The sequence below is a fragment of the Neolamprologus brichardi genome, chromosome 14 (assembly GCF_056152115.1).
Source record: "Neolamprologus brichardi isolate AB-2024 chromosome 14, ASM5615211v1, whole genome shotgun sequence".
NCBI classification, from domain to species: Eukaryota; Metazoa; Chordata; class Actinopteri; order Cichliformes; family Cichlidae; genus Neolamprologus; species Neolamprologus brichardi.
The window spans coordinates 32,190,199-32,209,535 of NC_142117.1; the positions used below are offsets into that span (position 1 = coordinate 32,190,199).

The 19,337-nt window shown below is 37.9% G+C and overlaps 1 protein-coding gene across 11 annotated transcripts in view; it reads left to right on the forward strand.

Annotated features, from left to right (window-relative positions):
- Positions 1-529: 529 nt before the first annotated feature.
- Positions 530-19,337, forward strand: part of tenm4 (teneurin transmembrane protein 4) — a 149,061-nt gene continuing 130,253 nt past the window's right edge. For 10 of the 11 annotated variants that reach the window (XM_006796627.2, XM_006796629.2, XM_006796630.2 and 7 more), the window contains exon 1: positions 530-1,000. The gene's annotated coding sequence lies outside the window, so the exon portion shown is untranslated. Of the gene's footprint in view, positions 1,001-1,159; positions 1,259-19,337 lie in introns of those variants that run through there. The other variant, XM_006796628.3, reaches the window with a different exon arrangement.

Sequence of the window (19,337 nt, forward strand, 5' to 3'; positions counted from 1 at the left end):
TCTTTATTCCCATTCCATTGATTTTATAAGTAGTAGGCAAGCTTATTTAATGTTTCCTCATAGACTATATTTGTAATGGTTAAGTATCTCCCTCCAAAATAAAACATTACTACACATGGACATTTTGAGTAACAACTGGCACCCTGCACACATATGGAAGGACGCACTTGCAGTGTGCAACACTAATTCTGGTTGATTATGACCTTTATAATTATTAAAAACGATGCGCTTTGACCAAATCTTAATAGGAGGACATCAGTCACGTCTAACTTATTAAGTCCTAATTATGTTTTGGAAGTCTCTACTCCTTTAAAATTGTTATCTATCGAATATGTTTCTTAGGTTTTCCGTGTCTGGTGGAAAATAGGATGAAACACAATGTGTTGAATGTAAATAACATTAGGGCAACACTCCCCCCCCCCCCCCCCCCCCCCCCCCCCCGTAGGGTTATTACTAGAGCGATTTTCCGCGGAGAAAAACGGGCAGATATAGCGGCAGTAGCCCATACCGAAGGGGGCGACCACGCACAGTCGCTCACTCATCTATTCTCCAAACTCGTAATTGTAAATCGTGAGGGATCACGCAGCTTGCCATTCCCCAGCACGTCGGCTGGCGTGTCACCTTATCTCCCACTCTGTGTTCGGGGACTGTTTAACATATTTCTCCCTAAGGATTTTGAAGGCGTTCAATTAGGGCTGTGCATGTAAATGGGCATCTTGGACGGCTGCCTTTCTCGTCCATGTGTGCTGCTTCTCTGAGAGCACTGTAAGCAGCTGCAGCAACAGCAGCGGCACCTTGGAAGAGCAGGAGGAGGAGGATTTCTTTCAGCCGTACCGTGTCGTGCACAGTGGAAATACTCCGGTTACTATCAAAACGAAAGGGAGGGAAGAAGAAGACGGCGGCGAAGTAGAAGCATAAGAGCTTTTGGGGGAGCAATCCAGACTGAAATATTGAATTGTCAACGGGACAGGCCTGCTTCGTTGGATGTGTCTTCAGAATGGTAAGGTTTATTTTACTGATTTTTGTGTGTGTGCCTGTGTTGCAGAAAACAGGGTCAGCGGCACACAAACATCATGCAGCAGCGGAGCAAAAACGGACAACTAACGCACGGAGTCGCGATCGCTTCCACTACAGACGTGTGTTGTTTTTGAACATAGCGTTTGATTGTGCTGGCTCGTTGTAAATCTGCGCGTTTTGCTTTGCACGTTAAGAAGAGCGAGCGAGAGATTAACGGGGGCTTCGTGAGCGGTGCAGCACGGTAGGTTTACCTGCTCCTCGGTTTTAGCAGCCCAATGGGTCTGCAGACCGCCTTAACATCGCGCTGTGTAGATCTGACATCGAGCAAAAGGATCAAAAAGTCCATACTTGCTTTTCCTGGCAGGCTGAGGATTAGGAATGGCTGCAGCGTGTCCTAAATGATGTGAGGTAGGCACATAAATAAGGATGTGGAAGGACTGAATTTAGGTAGATTAAAATACTGTGATGTATGACTGTAAGCCTAACCTTGTGTTGTACAGTGACTGCCTCTAAGAGTAGGCTGCGACATTACATTATGTTACAAGTCATTTATTTATTTATTTGTTGTGAAAATCACGGGGCAAATGAATGGGTTTGAAGTGTCTGGGACCCCCCACACACACACCTTGTCTTTTTTAAAATACAGGTGGGTCCATATTCAACTTTGTAGGAGCCTTATAGTGGAGTAGCAGTACCAGCCTAGTGAATTGTGTCGGCAGCTTTTAAATGAAGCATGAAGCAAGGCCCAGGGAATACTGCATAGCTGATTTGCTGCAGCATAATAATAGTAATAATATTAATAACTAATAATATTAATACAGGGCGTACTTTGGTCTTTATAGACACACACACACATATATATAGATATAAGTCAGAATATAACTGCAACACAACATCACTGTAAATTTAATACTGTTTCACTCTGACTTTTTATAAAATCTTTTTTTAAGTTTCCAAAGTCGAGCCCTCCAAGCTGGGTTATCACACAGGGTCACAATCGAACCAACTGAATTAACTAAGGTGAATAAATAAATCCTCTTATTTAAATTAATGCAGCATACAAACATTTGCGAGTGAAGGGCACTCAGACTCGGCAAGTTGTGAGGCTAACACACACACCCACACTTCTGAGAATAGTATGCTGCTCGTAGATTTTTGGCCTCGTGCTACATCACGGTGATAGATTTTGTCGAGTTGCTAATGATGTCTAACTAGAAATAAAGTCATACCAAAGAGTTGTGTAAAAAAATTAACACAAAACATAAACTGATATCAAACAGATTAGAATGCATTTGTCATGCATTTGAATAATCAACAATTTGCCACTCTTAAAGTCACATAGTCTGATAAGTAGTAGTTGGTGAAGTTTCCCTGTCAGAGGGAACATTTTTAAGAATAAACTGAGAAAAGGTACTGCAGTGTTTCTTGTCTCTGCTGATAGTCCAGCTTTTCTCAAGACTTGCTTTAGTCAACCAGAACATTAAGAAACTACTCTGTGTACGTGGCGAGATTACACAGAACAGAACTCACAAGTGACATTGGTAGTAGCGGGATGAGTGACCTCTGATATGAGAGGTTAAAGCCAGGGGAATCCAGGGGCCCTGTGTCCTCTATGGCAAGTGTTCGGAGTGAACATCAAATGAGAAGTCTGAAGTTGTTAGGTCCCGTCGAGGTTAACCTTTGTAGAACAGGGCTGCATTCTCTCAGTTGTCTTTGTCGTGCTGATGAGCTCTGAGAAGCAGTCTCAGCACTAGTTCTCTGCATGATAAGAAAGGGAACAGCCCTCCCTTTGTGGTCACAAATGAAAAATCTGTTGCATGTCTTTTCGCCTTAGTTGTCATTTTATTGTGAACTGAATGCGCAGCTATTCTCCAAGGGACAGCTGGCTGAAAGAAAGATGACATCAAAGTTGTGGTTGGACCTTGTTATATTCTATAACCGATTGTTGTGTTTGAACTAATGTCGGCAGTGTTCGGGGGCAGAAGGATGACAGAGAGGAAACAATGAAATGGTTCATTCCCCATGGAGTTTTCCAGGGGGGATATTGTGTATTCCAAGTAATAATTGTTGTAGGAACTGTACCATCATCTAGGGAGCAAAAATGGTAGCACGTTTGGGTGAAGAGTACGTCCTCTTTGATCAGTGGGAAGAGCACGACGATAGGCAGGATGTGACATCCATTTAAATGATGGATCCATTATTTAAATGGACAGGAATACAGCATTTACCTGTTTTGCTCGACTAAAAACCTTAAATTGATCAGGGTGTCAATAAAGTCAAAACTACTATCTGTGATATTTTCCATGTATACTATCTCTTAGTTTTTTCTGCTAATTTATACAGTGTGTGATCCACATGCTTTTTCATCTTAGAAGCTCTGAGTGCAACAAAGGCAGAGGTGAATTATCTAGTGTGGAGCATTATGTTTAGTTGAAGCTGCAGTCTGTCATGCTGTGATTTATCACATATAGAGCTAATGGCTAGCTGTCACGATTACACGACATGAAAGCTAAGCAATACGTGCACACTTTTCTCACTCAAGCGTGCCCACACAAACGCACACGCGCACAAACACCTCTATTTTTTTTCCTAATGTTGACATGCCAGCTCCAGACTTTGCGTGACAAGTCGAGGACACTGTAAAAATCAAAAGCATGTGGTGCTACCAAATGACCAGCTAATCAAGCATAGCAGTTGTTTCTGGAAAATCAGACTTCCTCCTTAGTACTACTAATAACACTAGCTCAGATCTTTTGTGAATTTTATGCTGAATCATTCTAATTGGACATGCACGAAACTGAAGTAAAAGAGCAGGGACTTGTCAACCTGACTTTAAAAATAGAACTCTTGTTTTTTCCGAGGCAGTCTGTTTTAGTGCTTTTAGAAAGCTTCATGGGGTTTGTTGTGAGTTGGTAAATCAACAAAAATGTGAAGTGACAAGTGCCTGAAAAAACTGAAAAAGCTAAGGACTTTTTAAACAACTAAAGAGGCTGAAAATTGCAATGCAGAGCAGTTCCCAGTTGAATTCACCTTGGTGGTTTCGGTTCCTTGAAAAAACATACCTCAAGAAGTTAACTTTGATGCTGTATTGCTGCTGTGCCGACTGCGCTGGGGCCCATTTCACTAGGTAAACAAAGAGAAATCCAAAAGTTCCAGATAAAAAAAGAGAGAAAGAGGTTCTTTTTTAATTTAATATTATTCTCTTACAGATTTATTAATGAAGGGAAATATGAACAAACAAACATTTGATCTCACGTCAGGTGTGCTGAAATCCTTTGTTTGTTTGAATGTGTGTTGCAGTTTATGGCATCATTTAAAAAAAGAAGTGGAATCTTACACCTGTATGGGGCTTTGAAAGTCAGAATCACTCAAAGTATTCGAGGAGTGAGATTGAGGGTGAAATTATGCACTTGAGCCCCCGGACACAGGATAGTATTTCTCCTCTTGGGAACACGGCAACAGACTCCCCTTTGTGTCCGACATTTCATAGTATGCGTGTAGCAATTTTTTAAGATGACTCTCGCTGCTGCAGAAGCTAATGACAACTTGCAGGTGTTGTACTGATTATCCTTACAAATTCTACTTTGATATATGCTTGTCTGCTCAGTGGCACAACAGAGCACTAGCCTGTTTTTCTTACGCTATACTACGTTATCCTCCCATATCTGATTTCATTTTAGATAGAAAAGAAGAAAAATCAAAGTAAAGTGGTTAGTTGAACTAAGGGCACATTTATAGTGATAGCCATGGTTCATGCATTAATCATCTTTTATGGCTTAAAACCAGCCGTTCTGTTGCGCAGAGACTATTTTCTATATTTTTTTAAGTGAAATTTCTTACCAGTTGCTGTTATTTTATGTGTTGTTGTTGGATATAACATTATTGTCTATGCCACTGATTTGATTTGAAAGATTTGAAAAAAATAGACTTTGTTAAAGAAATGTAACATCATTGGCAGCGGCTGTTTCTTTCTTGCCACTGGCTACTTGTTGGTCTGTTTCCTGCTTCTGCAAATGACATGTTCAGATCACCAGTTCGTGTACAGTAAACACCTTGGGCAGGCTCATGAATATAACCACAGGGTGTCTGAATGTAATAGCTAAAGTCATTAACTTAGCACCAGAGTATATCTTTTTATTTTAATTAGAGACAAATCAAAGGAAGGTTGAACGAGACCTCTCCTTCAAACTTAAACTGCACCCTGAATAAATAATAGCTGCCAAAAATTAACATTATCCCTTTTAATTGCATTAGATGGTTATAAAAGATGTGTCAGAATTTCAGCTCTCTCACGAAGCACAAATTCAAATTTCAAACGTTTACTTTAGGCCAGAATTACAGAGAGCTAAAGCGAACAAACAAAAAAGAAGTAGATAAAACAAAACTGCAGCTGTGTTCTCAAAAAAATGTAAAATTATTTTACATCGATTGAGAATATTTGAATCAGTTTCAGTGGTCATTTTTTGCAATTTTATTGTTATCAGCTGCCTTTTCTACTGTCTCGTATCAAAAACCTTACATAACGTCTGTCTCCTATTGTTCACTCACAGTTTCACTTCTACTTTAGGTTACAGGTAATGGCTTTGTTTGTAACCCCAAACGGTCGCAGCACATGGCCGCCCCTTACTGAGCCTGGTTCTGCTGGAGGTTTCTTCCTCTTAAAAGGGAGTTTTTCCTTCCCACTGTTGCCAAAGTGCTTGCTCATAGGGGGTCATATGATTGTTGTGTTTTTCTCTGTATGCATTATTGTAGGGTCTGCCTTACAAAATAAAGCACCTTGAGGTGACTGTTGTTGTGATTTGGCGTTGTATAAATAAATAAATTGTATTGAATTGAATTGAACATGTGTGCAGACAACATACAACCAGTCTGATTTTATTTGAATAATATGTAAGTCACCACAGTGCCTCAACTACTTGTATTCTGTCATTTTATAACCATTTCTTGTGTTTATCTAAAAATGCAGATGTAATACTGTGGCAGTTTCTGCCTATGGATAGAACATGGTATAAAATATTTTTTATTTATCAATATATTCTATTAGAATAAATATTATCTTGACAACACTTCATTGCTTAAAAAAAATTGTAAATGCTATTAGAAACTTAGTTCTAGAGTAATTCCAATTATTAGTACTGCCCAGGATTTAGAAGTTAGAACTTTGAAATATATAAATCTCAAACATCTTAGTCTGCTTTGTTATCCTATTTTCTTTTTCACAAATTAGAGGAAAGCAAGCATGAGCATGGCTTAAACTGACAGGATCTCATTCCCACATTTAAATATGGTTCTGGACACGTAATGGGACGAATGACCATCTCAGTAGGGTCATTAGATCTGATGGTTGCCTTGCATGGTTGTTAACAGCCAAATAATATGAGGCCATTTTAGAGGACCAGGTGCACTTAGTGCAAACACTGTTCTCTGAGCTTATCTCCATATTCTCAGATGATAATGCCCCCAGCGTATTCGGCAGCTTCTTGAACGCCAGGATATAGTCAGGTAGTTTCATGATAATTTCTCACTTGTCCTTCTTTAAGAATGTCAAATTTAACAGTTAAAGAAAGGGTGTTGGTGCTCGCAGGATCTTTGCCAGTTAACAGTTGCAGAATGTGGTTGTACCAAAAATATGCTGTCATTTTAAACAGTTCATCTTTATATTTATATTATTATTATCATTATTTATAGTTGTATTGTTCAGCACTTTGGCACCAGGTGTGTTTTTAGTGCTATATAAATAAATGATGATGATTTCACTGTTATTTAAATACAGCCTTCAACTACTTTATACTATAAGGTAAAGACATTACAGTATTACAGAGAAAAAAACCCAGCAATCATTCGATCCCCTATGAGCAGGCTTGTGCAACAATAGCAAGGAAAAACTATCTTTTAATAGGAAGAAAGTTAGGCTCGGGCAGGGGCAGGCATTTGCCTTGACCTGTTTTGGGTGTGGGGAAAGAGAAGAGAAAAAGGAGACGGGACAAATACACATACAGATTTTTTTCCTTATAACCATCAACGTCTTTTCCAGGAAGATAGCGGTCAAAACAGCAATTATTTTTTTTTAAAATTAAAGTTATTTTTTTTCTTGACTAGAATTGCAGTATAATCTAATAGAAATATAGTGTTAGATCACACATGAGGCAAAAATCTGAATTCTAACATGCTTAGATTTATTCACGAAAGCATTCAATTATTCACTTGTACCCAATACAATGCTAGTTTGTGCCTTGCATGTTATATTGTTCTAATCCACGGGTTCCCCTGAGTTTTTACTCTTGAAGTTGGTATGAGTACACTTATTTTGACTAATTATGTTAGGCTAAATGATTCATTGCTGTATGTCAACAAGGTTAACCATGACTTGAAGTACGACAGCTGGTATAGCCTACATTTGTCTTCAAGCAGGAATTGGGAAATAAATTCCCCTGGGTCTCTTGTCACCCAAAGCGTATGCAGAGCTGCATGTCCACAGCTCAGCTGTTTCCTTGAAGGTTTAGATGCACTACATAAACCAAAACCAAATCTTGGTAAGGCTCACTAGATAATAATCACTCTATTGAGACCAGTGAAATAGCATTTAAGTAGAATTTGCTCAAATATTTGAACAAAATATATTAAAGCAAATGCAAAACAAAATGGACCATTGAGGCAGCAAATTAAGCAAACTGAGATGGTCCACAGCCTAAAATGTGTCATACATTGAATGTCAAAGTGGAAATTATCAAGCAGTTTGGTCTAAAAGAGCAGATTTGACATCCCTGGCCTTCCAAACCTTTGTTTGATTGCCCATCATGCACTAAAAAAAAACTACACTGATGGAGAAAAATTGAGGCTGACCATTTCAAACTGCTCTCAACTACTGCTCACAGACTTACTCTGCCCAACTGTCGGGTCAATGTGTTTTACACCACTTGAGTTAAATGCAGTGCAGCAATTTGCCCCACTCACATTGTTGCGTGTATATGCTGTGGCCTGCTACAGCTATGGACAGTAGATGAAAAAGCTAGTAATGTGATGACTGAACCTCAGCTCATGTTGAGCTTGAGAAAGTGACAGGAATTATAAGATGTCCTTGCAGCGTTCGAAAGTCGCATTATGAGGGTGATTTAGCTGGCAGGCGTCACGTTCCTTGCATCTATCACACTAACAAAGTGGCATCTTATATTTTCTGTGTCTTCGAATCCTCCCATCAGAACAGCGTCCCGTGTGGCATTTCATCATGACCAGGATAATCTTATGCAAGATAGTGAAACAGCAGTTAATTTGCAGGTAATTAAACCCCAGTGATTTGCAGTTGAAAAAGCAGCATATACAATAAGAAGTCAATATGGCTATATAATGTTATGAATAATAATAGGGCCACAGCAATGCCAGTGCCATACTTTTATTTGAATCACTGCACGGATTTATAGGGGGTGCTGACACAGAGCTCTGAAAATCGAAAAATGAGTTCATGTCCTGTATTAGTTTGGTTTTTCAGAAGTGCCAGCCACCCAAGTCCAAACACCCTTTGCTTTGTGTAACTGTCCCAGGCTCATGTTACATGGTGCAAGAAGGAACAGCATTGCTGAAGGCAAAGATGTGATGCCAGTTTATTAAAGTAACCACCCTCTGCTGTGGCTTACCCTGTCTCCTCTTCTAAAAATTACTATGCCGTCCAATGAAACTCAATTCTCAGACACATTTTGAGGGAAGCATATTTTGTCTAAGCCTTAGTACCTTTCTAATACAAATAAATTTAATCTCTAAATAACTTTAAAAATGTACATTTTGACAGTAGTCTGTGTGAGGAGTGGTTCAGTAATAATCTACATTAAGTTGGTTATTATCTCATGTTGGGTTGTTGGTTCTTAGTCCCTTTTTTAAGTTTAGGCTAGAATTAGTCATCAAAACCACGTGTTTAGGTCAACAAAAAGATAAATGGTTTTGGTTAAAAAAGACTTTTTCACAGCATCAACTTTTTTTGGAAGCTTCTCCTCCATCTTCTAGGTTTCCAGGGTTACATGTCCCGCTCATCTAATGTAGGTGTAAGATTAGGTAAGCAAGAACATCAGTTGCACTGATATGTTGATTACACGCATATTTATGAAATGTCTCAAATCATACATTTCGTGAGAATTGAAACGCAAGTGAGAAGACAGTTTAATGTATGGGAATAACCTGCTGTGACAGGTGGTAGCGGGCCTTGTTACTACCCTGATTTGAAAATTGGAGACTGTAGATTGTGTTTGGTCTGGAACAAACATAGCTGTTATTTAGTCAATGCTCAGCAGAGATGTTTTTACCAAACTGTAGTGCCTGAAAACAGATCTGAATGTTTTCTAATTTTGTAAATGCAGTAAGTATTTGAACTTTTTGTTTGTTTGAGATGAATGAGATCTACTCATGAAAGGCTGGATTACAGTGTTTAGTTGTGACAATGGTTAGCAGGTTGTTGGGCAACAAAACATACATGCCGTAGTATACTATATAATATTATATCTTAACTTATATTGCTTAAATTTGGCTTGAGATTGATTAAGGTCTTAGTAGGCATCGTGATTACTTTGGAGTTTAACGTTTTACTCTGCAGTGCTACAGACTGTTTGTAAGATTTAGCTTCAAAGTGCTTGACTTCAGTCCTGAATCCCACTCTAATCTCACACTAATTTGTTGCTTTTAGTTTAAGCTATGATTGCTGTGACAGAGACATTTTTAGAGGATGTGATTTAGGACTACATGAAAGGGAAGATGCAGTACATTTAGAAGCTTATCATACTCCTGACTGATTAAGCCTTTTTTAAAGAAATTAAAAACATTTTCAGATCAGAGTGTTTTATAAGGTTGGCATCCACTTGCTGTCAGCATCTGTTAGTACTTTGTCTCCTAAATTATATGTCCAAGACTTTATATGCCTCTAAAATGTAGAAAGCGCTAATATGAACTGTTCAATTATTGTACTGTATGTATTTGGCTATTAGCATAGGGATTTGCATGTTTGTGTGTATGTGTGTTTGTGTTTGGCAGGGGGTCTCTTTTTACTTTAATATAGGATTATAATATTTAAGTGTCATATGGATAAGAGCCTAAAAGTATGTTAATTCAGCTCATGGATAAGAAGAGCACTGTGGGGTTTACTGCCAGCTGCTACCTGAACGCAGTTTTATTTACCTTTGTATGCCTGGGGAACGCTTACCATGGGGTAATATAGTCTGCCTGTAGCCATCAGTAGAGCTCTGGAAACACTTATTTAGGGAAAGGACTGGTGAAATTATCTTTTAATTTCTTTGAGTCTTACTAATCCAACTAATCTGATGTTGTTTCAGGAAGGAAACAATCCCCTTTGATTTTGATTTTGTCTTTGCAAGTGTCACTTGGTGTCAAGGTTCCTCTTTGTAGCTACTGAAGTTTAACTACATGGGAAGATTTTCTGTGCCATAAAGTTCTTGGTCCAAACTTCTGACTGAAAACTGGTTAAAACTGGCTGGTTATATCTGAGTCATCAAAGTCCTGTCAGCAGCGCTTTCTTTCATCACCCAGTCAGACATCATCGTGACATCCGTGACATAACATTATGATTGTCTGAAAAAAAGAAAAGAACCCAGTCCCTTTTAAAATTTTCCTTCCAAACTGAATTCAGATTCCACAGATTTGCAAGTTTTTTAAATCAAATGGCACTAAAAGTCTTTGTTCCTTCAGAAAACTGGCATTTTTGAAACCTGCTGCATATTGCACCCGCATTGGGGGGATTTCAGGGGCAGGGAAGTGTGGAAAAGAAGTTGTCAATATATTTTGCAAGTGTTAGGCAGCAAAGTGGAGTGATAGCTCTCAAGGGGGATGGCCTTAAGCTGTTATTCTATAAATATTAATAAAGCCCACTAGCCTGCCTGGAAGGAAGCTAGCAGTTTGCTCATGTCACAGACAGGGCTTCAATGTGACAAGTTGTGAAAAGAGTGACGAGATGGCAAGGAAGTGGTAAGATGACATTTAGTGACAGGCCTCATTGTTCAAAAATGAAACGTCATCACTAAAAATGGAAGCAAAGTTTGCTGACCTGTCCCATGCAAAATTCAAATAGAGAAAACAATACAGGTGTGAGTTTTATTTACTTTACATTAACCAACAAAATGCATAAATCACTGTAAGAAGCTTTGTAAACATTGATGGACATGTGTTTATGCGATCACCTACAAGCTACATTAGCCATTGTGATTGCAAACATATTTTCACAGTGGACTACTTGACACAAACACGTGTTTTACTAATGTGACTTGTTACCCTGTGTCTGACTTATGTTCGTGAAAGTGTCTGCAATCTGGTTATTGTGTATTTTTATTGTTATCGGAGCACTTGAAACTTACAGTGGCCTGCTTATCCACATGGCTGCCTAACTGGAAGAATAATGGAACCAACAATGTAGACAAGAATAGAAGATTTTGGCTGCTGCTGACATTGCTCTGCCAAGATGCACTTGTTGTATGCAGCAAAGACTAAGCAGCAACACAGCGCTTTGGCATGCTTGTAGATGCAAAGCATTTGCTTTGTTTGTATTTCTTTCACGAGCTACAGTAGCCTACATGCAGATGTTGTTTTATTGAGAGTTTAGAACAACAGAGGCGAAAATTAAACCATGAAAGTGATATTGATAGGCATAAAAAGGAATATAGAGGAGTATACACATATAGTGTGTTCGTGTGTGTGTTATTTAAACGGTTGTTTTCCCCCCAAGCACTTTATCCAAATGCTGTTTTGACCCGGAATAATAAAATATCACTTTTACATTAATAACAAATATATATATATTGTGATATAATGTGTCTTTCTATTAATCGGCACATCAATTTTTCCCATACTATGGCACATCATTGTTATTGAATCAAGTGACATTGTTGTTAATGACCTGTAACTGCACCATTTCCTTTATGAATAGGACACGTTTTGATCTAAATTAAACTATTGCATATACGTACATGACTTCAATATGGCAACAGCTATGACCATTATGCAATAGCATCATTCTGCAGGCTTATGCTTAACCACAGTATTTGTGTTAATGGCGTTTCACACTAGTGAGGAGATAATTCCTGTGTGCCAAGGTGTAAATCTGAGCAGCTTTGATTTTAAGCACTTTAACATTCAAGATGAGGGTGTAATTTAGTTGACAAAAAGCTTTATTGTCAACTTATTTAATTCCTGTATGAAAATCTGGTTTTAAATATGGCTTGGCTATTATAAAATTGCTTATCTTTCTCAGTAATTATAACCTATCTGGAAGAGTCATTTTTTATGATGCACTCGGGGTCAAAATTGTATCATACAAAATGGTGTTGCACTAATTATATAAGCAATCATCAAAGTAGACTAGTAAATGAGCAAATTTGACTAGACCTGCTAGTTTGAAGTTCTTTTCAAATAATCAACCAAAGCTGTGATATTTAAGACCTCGGGGAATACTTACCTTGCCAAGTTGTCTAGGCAAGCAAATCCAAATCCTATACCGGAGCACATATAGTACTTACCATGTAGCTCTTAATACTCTACTGGAGTAGGCGTGCATAGTGATTACAGAACATACAGTAGAACCTTTACGATCTGTTTCGTACTGCAGTGTATTTGTTTTTTTATTGAGTCAAGATAAAAATGTAGATTTTTTTTGTATTGTCTTGTAAAAATATATAAGTGTACTGTATATATAGTGTTTAAATAGGCCGACAGGACTCATTTACAGCACATTTGTGGAACTAAGCAGTTTGTGTACAAGTAAACCATGTTCAAACTGAATGGACATTCTGTCTTTTCTAAGAACTCTTGCAAATCCTCTATTGGCAGATGCTCATGTGGCTGGGTCCACATACTGTGTCAGTCACAAAGCAACCATAATGACAGTGCAGACATTGCAATGTGATTGTTTTCATTAAAAGGGCTGCGAGCTGCTCAATTTGGTAGTGCTGTTTGTCCAAAACGTGTACCCTCTGTAACTACAAACTGTTTTTTTGGTGAAGTGTTTCTTTCACTTATTCTTTGTTGTATTTATTGATTTAGCAATGAATGTACTAAAATATCAATTTTGGATGCTTTTAAAAAAGTCAGCACTCCACAATTGAGAATTTTCAGCTTTACAACAAAAGCTTTGTAGTGGTTCTCCAGTGAAGGGCTTTTTATTTTGAAGCCCTTAGGCTTTTACAGTATTTCATGACAACTCAATCAGTAGGTTGAATTGTCATAAATCAGAACATTTGCTATTATCTGTTTAACTGGAAATGCAGGGACAAAACAAATTCAAAAGGACATTGACATGTTACTCTGAAGCAGAAGTAAATAATCAGATTATTAATTAGATAAAGATGTTGTGCCAATCTATACCCCGTGATGCTCACACAATCCATCATGGCGTGATAGTTTTCCCAAGCCGGGATCATTATGTGACATCATGGTGGTCACCCCCTACTGTGAGGATGCAGTGTAAATAGAACTTAGTGTGGCATGCAGTGTTGTGGCTGTGAAAAATCCCCCCCAGCAACATTAAGCCTGCACATAGTCAACCTCATTGAAACTTAAGCTGCCAACTTTTGATGTGGATGAGATGATTTACATTCATGCATAGTTAGCTGGAAGCAACAGAGCTTAGAGTCAAATGTCAAAGTCAAAATGAATTAGATTTATGTTACCTTTTGCCTTTTTGAAAACCATACATTTTCATTTTTATTTTATTAAAAAACTGAAATATTATTTGTCAGTAGTTTGTTATGCTTAGAAAAAGAAAAACAATGCAAAAACACTTTCCATACTTTATTTTTACATATTCATATACAGGCGTCTATGTAAACCTGCGAAAGACTAAGTACATGCTTACTGCTTCCTGTTGTATCTGAATAAACCACAAGACTTCTGGAACGATGTGTTTTGGAAAGACAAGAGCAAAGTGGAGACGTTTGGCACCACCAAACACAGTATATCAGCACAAACACCGCATAGCAACTGTCAAACACAATGGTGGAGGAGTGATTCTTTGTGCTTTTTGCACAGCCACAGGACCTTGGCACCTTGCAGCTATCGAGTCGACCATGAACTCAAAGTATCAAAGCATTCTAGAATCAAACATGAGGGAATCTTTCCAACAGCTAAAGCTTGGCCCAAACTGGATAACGCTACAGGACGATGATCCCAAACACACCAGCAAATCGGAAAAAGAAGAGAGTCGAGGTGTGGCCCACTAAAAGTCAAGACATCAACGGCTGAAATACTGTGACAGAACCTTAAGAGAGCTGTGCTTATAATGTAATGAATGCTTGTAAACCTCAATAAGAGGTAAAGAAGAGTGGGTCAAAATTATTCCACAATCATGTGAGGCTCTGATACAAACATACAGGAAATGATTACTTCAAGAAATTGCTTCTAAAGGTGGATCTACATGCTATTGAATCGCAGTGTACTTACCTTTTCAGTACTGCACAGAGTCCTATGAAAACCTTTTTCCATTGACTGTATGTGCACACAGAGGAGTCTTGTGTAGCAGTCGTCAACATTTCTATTGTTGAAACTATTAAATAAGAAATTCACAACCACTTTACAAGGAAGATAATATTTTGTTTGGGTGACTGAACTCATTTTTCCCTCGCAGAGATCCCTGCATCATACACATACACTCCATTTGCTATTAAGTATTTTCTTAGAGAAAAATCTGTTGCACAATAGGACGTTATGTTAACCAGTTAAAAAGTTGAAAGCAATAGTATGTTTCAAAAAAATACATTTGAGAACATATCATGACAGATGCATTGCAATAGCATGCGGTTGCAGAGCTTCGATGAACTGCTTCTGTGGTATTTTGTTTCTGGCAGTATTCAGGTAGACTTAGATGAAAGCTGTTTGACTCAAAAGCTTTGCTTCTGGATTTATTTTTAGAAATTAGACTTTCGCGCAGCATATGGAAACGCGGTTCTTGGATTATGCTGTATCATAAGCAGTGGATCAGAGTGACGTCTGATTAAAAGTGCCTTTTGTATGCAGAATCACTAGTCACTCAGGTTAAATGATACCTCACCTAAAATCTTTTAAGTGTGAAATCACTGCATCAAAAGTAACAGCAGCTGTGGTTAGTCAACAAATGTTTTTGTATCTGTGCTGTCATTTTATTGCATGGCTCTTGGAACATTGTGAAGACACTGCACCCACTTGTGATATTGCTTTTCCAGAAAAGAAAGAAACTTTCACCATCACTGGTACGTCGGGTTTTGAGTATTGTTTTACAGTTACACGTATTTCTTTGTACATATAACTATTAGTAGACATCATAAGTTATGTTCAAAATTGCTGCTGCAATTCCTGCTGAAGGAAGTTACTGGTCATAAAAATCGTTTGATGGTCCTGTGCACCGACACATGACCTTTTGCACAATAATGCAATGTGTTCTTGGATCAGAGAGCTTATTCCTAATTTCACAGCCAGCTTGCATTTTCAGAAATCCTATTTGCAGGCTAAAGTATTTTGCTGTCATTTTTATATGTAGTACATGTGCACTGCTGAATAAGTAATGGGGGTTGCCACAGCATGCATGCATTAACACTGTAGATCAACAGAGTTGCTCAATGCACTTCAAACCCACTAACTCTACTGAGTGCCCTCACAGCCTCTTCCAGTTTGAAATCATCTGCTTTAAAACGGCAGAAAGTATTTTTATGTAAAAATACATGCACCCTATCAGCCTAAATCATAAAGTGGCACTGCAAAATAGAAGAACCCCAAGCACTCTCTCACTCTGGTAAAAAAGAGATGGCAGACCCAGAAGCTGTGAGTGAAAATGAGTGATATGTGTGCACAGTTTCCTGATGTCACTTTATGAATGTTCCTGTAAGATTCTTGCAGTTAAATTTTTTTTTAAAAAACTACTGGTTAAGAGGTGATGCTGTTTGTGCATGTGCTCTGGTATAACATGATAGATTATATATGATGAAGCTTCTTGATCTAAAGTGACACCCATGTTGCACCATTCTTATCTTAAAGCTGTTGGTAAAGTCACTCCTTACTTAGCTGCTCCTGGCTGTGGGGTGTTCCAGCTGAACAACAAGCTTTGGAAGCTGTCTGCTCCCAAAACATGTTCAATAGACATTGATCTAGAACTGTGTTGCCAAAATGTCACATTGCAATCATTAACACAAGCAGCACGGTGCGCAATTCCTGTGACATGTACTGCTTGTTTGGAATTGGTTTAATTAGGGCTGTGCAATATGACCAAAATCTTATATCCGATATTAAGACATCTATCGTCCGATAAGGAGATAAATCACAAAAATGTAACATTTTCTGTAAATTCTGTGAATCTCGGGCAGCTCGACTTGCGTGAAGTGTTTCCAGCTGCGCGTTGCATACCTGGAGTCGAGTCTTTTAACTGATGCATGAAACGATACATTTTTAGACATAGGTTGTAACGGCCGCCGTTTTCTTTGTGAGTATTTATTACACGGCGTGCTGCGGGGAAAAGCCTGTTCTAACGTTTGAGTCTAAGGTTTATTTTTTTAGCACCTGACGGCTCTTTTTTAATTATCATCCGTAAATTCTCTGCATCTTTCACGTGATTCAGTTTATTTTGAAAAGTCTCAACAGAATCTTGAGCTTTATTGTGAAAGGTTTATGTGGATAATAAACAAGCGGACGCGCGGTGGTTTTACCGGTTGTTGCTAACGTACAACGCATAAAAACAAGCGCTTGTCTGTCTGTAGTGTGGTTATATTAAATATAAGAAAAAGAGAGAACTTTAAGCAATTAATATAGGCACTACAGCGACCATCAAAATAATGAAAAAATATTGCTGTAAACAGTTTATTTTGCGACACCACGAAACAAACGATAGTGTAAAATGAAACGATAGACGTTTTTATATCGTCATCCGATATATATCCTTATATCGAGCAGCCCGAGGTTTAATGTTAGGAAACTAAATAATCTGACTGTCCTCAATTTTGTCCTTTAATTTCTGAGTATTTAAGAAAAAGTGATCTGCTTTAATCAGTAGTAAAAGAGCGCTGGCAACTCTCTGTCTCTCCCTCTTGCCCACTGTGCCACCCACACAATGCCTTGTGTCTGTATTGCTCAGCTTCTCTTTGTTCAATGCAGTGTTGTGTAAAATGACAACTTGGTGAAAATGCTCACTTGATTTTTGGGCTCATTTTAAAGCAGAAGGATTTGCATTCCTCTTTTTTCCTTTTATATTTTTTTCTCTTTTTTTCCTTTTTTAATCATACTCATGGACCAACCAGTAGTTTGATGAATCTGCTATTCCACGATTACCACAACTACGCCCAGTTATCATCACTATCCATGATACGGTAGCATCACAGTTCTTATACATCCGATTTAATCAGCTCTTCTCTTAATTAATCTGCTTTTATGATTTCCACTTCAAATGTAAAACAAGTGTCAATAAGACAAACATATTTTTGCACGTTTTAACCGGTGACGAATTTAATGCATGTTATTTTAATATTTTATCGTCGCTTCTTCCTAAGCGCTTTCGATCATTTTACAAAGATTAGCGTGCATTCAGTCTAATATTTTAATTAATGCATTCAGTATTATGTTTTAATTAATGCATTCAGTATTATGTTTTAATTAATGCATAATTTCTCTGTGAAACTGTGTTTTTATTGTTGCAGCTGAGCTGTTAATTGATTGTATGCTGCAGTCACCCAAGGTCAGTCTCTTTTAGAAGTCTTAAAACATGGCAGACTCCCAGAAACAATAAAGACCAGATGGTGCTAAAACATGTAAATTTCTCACAAAGACGTGTTGGTCACAACACTATATGGATGCTCTTCTAAAGAGTGCACTGAAGAAATATGTGCTAATAAAATGTGGAAAGTGCAAAAGAGTGTGAGATGAGGACAAAAATGAAAACGCTCAGCTCAAAGTGCAACTTCTGTGCAGACTAATGTTGGTGTGAGTCAGACCTTTAGTTCCCTTTATTTTCTTCTCAGCCTTCTCAGCCGCTTTATTTAGAGGAGTGCTATATGTGCCTGAATAGTTTTGCATGTGTTTGAACACACAGAGGAGCTTATGTGATTTAGATCATGACTGGGAACGCTCCTGGTATGCTGAGTTAGAAGAAAGTCATAGTAAAAATGAAACCGCTGTTGTGTAGAACACAAGTTGACCTATAGCAGCAATTATTTATTGTTGTCATCTGGCAGGCTCATAACTCCTGTTTCAGTGATTTATTTTTATTTGTTAACGTCGGTTCAAGGACTTCATGTCGCTGTGTGGGCTGTGAACAGTGTTGCAGAAAGTTTTTACCAATTTTAAATAACTTGAAAAGAAAATGATCAACAAGGCTGTTATGAAAAGATACAGTGGTCTGGCCATCGCAAGTTTAAAACCGAGCAGATCATGGCTCTCAACTCAGTGAGTTCTCATATAAATAGTTGTTGGATATTTTAGACAAATCACTTGTCTGAAACCATAAATGAGCTATGCTGAACCATAATCGCAATCTGCTCATATGAAAATTTCTCATGTGTTTATTTTCATGGTAAATCGTCTACACTAGTTTTGTTTTGTTGTCATGGTTGCTTCTTTTCTATGTGGTGACTACAAGAAAATACATGTATTGTAATACACACTATATAGGAAGACCCAGTCTTTTTTTTATATATACACAATAAACTGCACATACCTGCGTATCACCGAACCCACAAGTAGTTCTTTACAGACAAATACTTTACTGTGCAAACGGTTTGAGCCTTCCCTTATTTCTTTATATTTTGCCTGGAAAATATAAAATAGCCGCAGCGATTTAATATAGTATATAATGCAAAAGGTGACTTTCTACAATTCTAATGAGCTTGAAAGTCAGTATTTTGGATGGCCATACATAGCCTGACTGCAAATATTAGCTGGACCAACCAAAGAGCCAGTTGTATCTCTTAGGTCCTGTGTCAGGACTTTACTGGATTTTTTTCCTGCAGTTTTCCAGTTTTTTTATTTTATTTTTAAGAACACATTGCACATATGCCAACTTTTCACCTCGTTGATGCAAAATGCTGTTCTTTTTCTGTCAAACTCTGTTTATCTGTGCCATTTTTCATAGATTCAACTAAACAGACTGGAGCCAATTATGCATTTTTGTGGCAGGCTTATAATACCAAAGTTTACGCATGAATAATTTCCAGGTCAGTGTTAAATGGCTTAACAAACTGAAACTGAAAATCAGCTGATGTAGAAAAAAAAAAAGAAAAAAAACCAAAGTCAGAAAGAAATGAAGAGTAGTTCTAGACTTTTGCACAATACTGTACAATTTTTAAATTATTCCGGAGTTGATATGACATAGAAAACATCTACCA